Source organism: Silene latifolia, chromosome 10, assembly GCF_048544455.1.
Source record: "Silene latifolia isolate original U9 population chromosome 10, ASM4854445v1, whole genome shotgun sequence".
Taxonomy (NCBI): Eukaryota; Viridiplantae; Streptophyta; class Magnoliopsida; order Caryophyllales; family Caryophyllaceae; genus Silene; species Silene latifolia.
The window spans coordinates 51769962-51775961 of NC_133535.1; positions in this window are offsets into that span (position 1 = coordinate 51769962).

Here is a 6000-nt window from a genome sequence, read left to right on the forward strand (position 1 = left end):
GGAGAAAATCGATCAAATAAACTAATAACTAAGGAAAGCTCTTCAAAGTCACCACTGGAGAAGGAGAGATGTTCAAAGGAGAACCAGAAGACGACAAATTCGACTCAGAGTCGGAGTCGGAGTCGGAATCAGAGTCTGAGTCTAGACAAGTCCCTAGAGAGTCTCCTCCTGTCGTCACTCCCAAAACTCTTGTTTCTCCTAGCATAGCATCGAGTAGTAACAGTAGCTCGGGAAATGCCCCAGCAGCTGTCCCTTTACCGCCACTGACTACTGAACATATGGCTTCTTTGTTTCAACTCTTTTCAAAATTTAATATGAATAAACCAGATTCTGCTTACTCTTTGTGTTATTCTGAATGCAATTCTATTTACGATGATAATGAGGATGATCTTGACCCAGACTCAGTCGAATTACCTCCCTACATAGTTAAAGAAATATTACAAGAGGGGGAAGGGGCACCAGTTATAGAGAATACCGAACCCATGAATGTAGGAACCGAACTAGAACCCCAAGAACTTAGGATAGGGACGACCTTAAACCCAACTGAAAGGGCCAATTTCATAGACCTTCTACACTAGTTCAAGGACGTGTTCGCTTGGTCCTACAAAGACATGCCAGGAATCAAACGTGTAAAGCAGAAGCTTCGCCAAATGAGGACCGAATGGGCTCTTAAAATCAAAGAAGAAGTCGATAAACAATTCAAAGCCGGGTTCATCAAAATTTCCGAGTATTCAGACTGGGTGGCTAAAATAGTCCCCGTACCCAAAAAGGATGGGCGAATCCAAGTTTGTGTTGATTTCAGAGACTTAAACAAAGCAAGTCCCAAGGACGACTTCCCTCTACCGCACATCGACATATTGGTAGATAATACAGAAGATCATGCGTTGTTATCCTTCATGGACGGGTATGCAGGGTATAATTAGATCAAAATGGCCATAGAAGACATGTATAAGACAACCTTCGTCACTCAATGGGGCACCTATAGCTATATTGTTATGCCATTCGGGCTAATCAATACGGGAGCTACATATCAACGAACTGCGACAACATTGCTACATGACATGATGCATAAAGAAGTAGAAGTATACGTCGATGATATGATCGTCAAGTCTAAAGATAGGAACGGGCACATTGATAACCTTCGCAAATTCTTCCTAAGACTGCGAAAATACAACATGAGGCTCAATCCTCAGAAGTGTGCATTCGGAGTAACATCAGGCAAACTTCTGGGATACGTCATCAGTCAAAGAGGAATAGAAATTGTTCCATCCAAGATCAAGGCTCTAATCGAAATCACAACCCCAAACAGAGAAGGAGGTTAGAGGATTTCTAGGCAAGGTACAATATATAAGCCGATTCATATCAAAGTTTACTATGATATGCGAACCCATATTCAAAAAGCTCAAGAAAACGGATCATACCATATGGGACGATGACTGCCAAAAGGCGTTTGACATAATTAAGGAGATACTAGCCAAGCCACTAGTGCTCATGCCTCCTCAACGAGATCAAACTCTTGGTTCTTATCTCACAGTGACCGAAACAGCCATGAGGGCTATGCTCGCACAAACTGTTGGGAAAGAAGAAAGGGCTATCGACTACCTTAGTAAGAAGTTCTTAGAGTATGAGTGTAAGTACACACCTCACGAAAAGACATGCCTCGCTCTTGTGTGGGCAACAAAGAAGCTACGCCATTACATGGTTAGCTACTCTGTCAAGGTGTATTCCAAAATGGATCCCGTCAAGTACCTCTTCGAGAAACCAGTCCTTAATGGTCGATTGGCAAGATGGACCTTAATGCTCTCAGAGTTCGACCTCAAATATGTATCTCTGAAGGTTATAAAGGGGCGCGCCGTTGCCGAATTCTTCGCAGATAATCCTATCAACGACACCCAAGCAATAGACACGTGGTCATTTCCAGACAAGGATATACTACAAACCAATGTAGACTCCTGGGACATTTATATTGATGGAGCATCAAATTTAAGAGGATTTGGAATAGGAGTGTTGCTCATTTCTCCTGAAGGTGAGCATACACCACTCTCTGTCAAACTCGACTTAGAGGTGACAAATAACGCAGCAGAATATGAAGCTTGTCTCATTGGGCTACAAACAGAAGTACGTTTAGGCATCAAGAATCTTCGAGTTCACGAAGACTCATCATTGATCATCAACCAAATTACGGGATCTTGGAAAATTCGAAATGAAAGTTTAGCACCCTATCAGGCTAGGGTAGATCAGATTGCCCAATTATTCGATCAGGTCACTTATCTACACTTGCCTCGTGAAGATATTCAATTTGTAGACGCTCTTGCAAAACTTGCATCTTTGATTAATATGCCAGACAATTGGGTAGAAATGCCTTTATGCATCGAACGACGATCAGAACCAGCCTATGTACACCAAATTACAGATGAGGAATAAAATCCAGGGGAACCTTGGTTTCAAGCTATTCTAAACTTCAAGCTCAATGGTACATATGAAAGATCATAGATCCATATTAGACTAAAAATTAAATTATCTCATAATTTATCATTTTAGTGATCTATGTAACATGCATGCAAATATAAAAGCATAAAAAGAAAAGTTAAGGAAAAACAATTTCCTTACATTGATTTTTATGGTAATGTGGGCACAATCAAGATCTCCTACCTTGATAGTTCTTGATCTTATAACAAAAGGATTATCCTCCTAACAAATCTTCAAAGAGAAGATCTCCTAACAATGTGCACCCAAGAACTCAACCCAATTAATCTAACAAGTATTTACTAGTAACTAGTTAGAATTATTCCCTTGATAATATGTAAATATTACTAACACTCTTAGTAATTATTCATTTTAGTTTACTAACAACTTAGTAAAGGATGATAATTATTTTACAGAGATAAGTAGTTTTTGAACACATGCAAAACACATGAATGAGTTGGTTTCAAAAATGAACAAAAATTGGTCTTAATAGAGGAGGAAAACCAGGTGGGAGGGGTAGTGTGTAGGAGTGGACTTGTTTCCATTTTTGTCTAAAAACATTATGACATGCATAATGATCATATGACACTTATGGAAGAAAAACAAGTAAAAGTGAAATGATTATGTTCATCCACTAACTTCATTTACACGGTCCAATGTCCCATTTACGGGTCCATTTTGGTTCTTATATTTGTCGCACAAATACGTGTAAATTTTATTTAAACATCGCTTCATGTTTAAATGCTTCCAATTAATTTCGTCCAAATCTCTCCGTAAACATACGTGTACCGCTACACATATTATTTTACGTACTAATATTAATCACATTAATCAATTAGTACGATTTTATTGAATTAACAATTAATTAACTAAAACCCGTCTCCCACAATTTATTATTCAATTATCGCATAATTAAATAATAACTGTCGTGCCTCGAGTTCGCAACTCGAAATCTCTCTAAAATAATCGACTAACCTTTTAGTCTACAAATCAAGGGACTAAATAAATTGTATCTCATACAATTAATTAGTTGTCAATTGGGGTTCGTTCCTTTAGGTGTGACCGAAAGGGGTCAGTTGATCACCGCCGTCTCACGACAATAACATCAAACTCTAGTCAGCCAAGCGTTATCGATTTACGTTAATCAACTGACGAGGATCAAATAATTAAATATCTGATAATATTCCTTTAATGAGATTTATTATGTAAACGCACTATTGTGGAGGACACTAACTCCAACAGTATATCCACCAGATATGGATAAGAGGGGACAACGTGCTATATGCCTACTAGGCTCTCAATACCTCCTCATGCAGGGAGAATTGTACAAAAGAACACCCCTTGTGTAGTCCTGCGTTGCCTTGATCATTCACAAGCACAAAAAGTGATGGAAGAAGTTCATGATGGAGAATGTGGTCCTCACATGAGTGGACCAATGATGGCAAAGAAAATCACGTGTCTGGGATATTACTGGACCACGATGGAGTCGGATTGTATCAAATACGTCAGACATTGCCATAACTGCCAAATTTTCGGGAATGTGCAACACGTCCCTCCTTCACTGCTTTACACCATGACATCTCCTTGGCCGTTTTCTGCTTGGGGAATTGACATCATTGGGAAAATCACTCCAGCCAGAATAGGAGGTCACTGTTTCATTTTGGTAGCAGTCGACTATTTTACCAAATGGGTCGAAGTGGCATCTTACACTAGTCTCACCGCCAAGAACGTGGCAAAGTTCATACAAACCAATATCATCTGTCGATTTGGTTGCCCACATGAGATCATCAGTGACAATGGATCACATTTCTAGGCTGAGACTGAGCAATTGCTAGCCAAATACAAAATCAAGCACCACCATTCCTCGCCTTACAGACCTCAAACTAATGGCGCGGTATAGGCAGCTATCAAGAATATCGTCACTATCCTCATGAAAATGATTGACAATTATCGCGATTGGCCCAGCAAGATACCATTCGCATTATGGGGTTATCGCACATCAGTCAGGATGCCCACTGGGCTACTCCTTTCTACTTGACTTACGACATGGAAGTTGTACAACCAGTTGAACTAAAAATCCCGTCTTTACGCATTCTTCTTGAAAGTCAAATTCCATAAGCTGATTGGAAGAGAGATAGAAATGAAGAACTCATCCTCTTGGATGAAAGAAGGTTGCGCGCATTGCATAATGTGCAAACATATCAGGCACGTATCAAACGAGCCTTCAATAAACGGGTTAAGCCCAGGAACATCAAAGAAGGAGATTTGTGCTCAAATCGGTCAGAGCTCTCCTACCTGTCGATCCACGTGGAAAGTTTAAACCCAACTGGGCCAGACCTTTCTTTGTCAAGTCCATACTCTCGGGGGGTGCGGTTAGGATTACAGACCTAGATGGGAATGCGTTTGCTAACCCAACTAACCTTGACCAACTGAAACGATATTATGCCTAGTATAGGACAAAAAAACGTGCCTCGCGTAACACCTACGTGCCGCTCATGCGACACGAAATAAAAATGGCCCCTGGCCCGCTGAAAGAAAGCTTATGTCACGTTACTCTTGCATTTTGACATTTCGACATCCTCACATCATCAAATAAATTGAATTGTATTTTAGGAGTAAGTAAAGCTCCTGCTTATTTTCTAGTTCGCACAAGCTCTTGCTTAGAACAATTATTCTTTTACATTTATTCGAACTACGCGCAAGGGTTTGATTTCATTTTTTAAATGAATACGTAGGTAATCCTTTACAGGATGCAACCCAGTTATTTTTAAAACTGTAAATAGAAGGACATTGCATTGACATTTGAAATTCGACAAGAATAATAAAAGAAAATCACAATAGTTTGTTAAGTAATTAATCTTTTATTCATTTTTTCCATAAATAATAATAGTATGCCAAATAATATAAATGCCGAAGTAAATGCTAGGCTAGGATTCTAAAAACCCCGCCGTTTATTACAAATAATAATAATAATAAATAGTACTACGACTAAGGCTACTCTTCCATCTTCCCTTTGCCTTTGTCATTTCTATCATACTTCTTGTCTCAACCACGAGTCGGGTGCTCTTGTGCTATCTCCGACCTAATCACCAATGGCCTCTCTCGCGGTCTAGTCTTACCATTTCGATCCACCACCATCTCTGCGGCAGAAGCGGTCTTCGATTTCTTCGACGGATGAACGACTCGGAATCCTGCCTCTTCCTCCTCTTCAGTCAAGTACTTCTCGTTCTCCTTTGCTACTTCGCGAATCTTGTAGTCAACATGCTCATGCTTCCTCAATTTCTCACGCTCTTCAGGAGTGCCAGCCTGTTGGAGCTTGTGTCCTCCACAATTAGTGTGATAACATTTATAAATCTCTTATAGGTTCACAGGGGTATACTTCGTATTTTATCAGTTGATTAACGATTACTTAATAACGAGTGGCTTGCTAGAAAGTTTGACGTTATTATCATACTGATGGCGGTGATCAACTGGTCCCTAAAAGTCACACCTAAAGGATGTGTTTGAGAGATGTGATTGTATGAAAATATAATC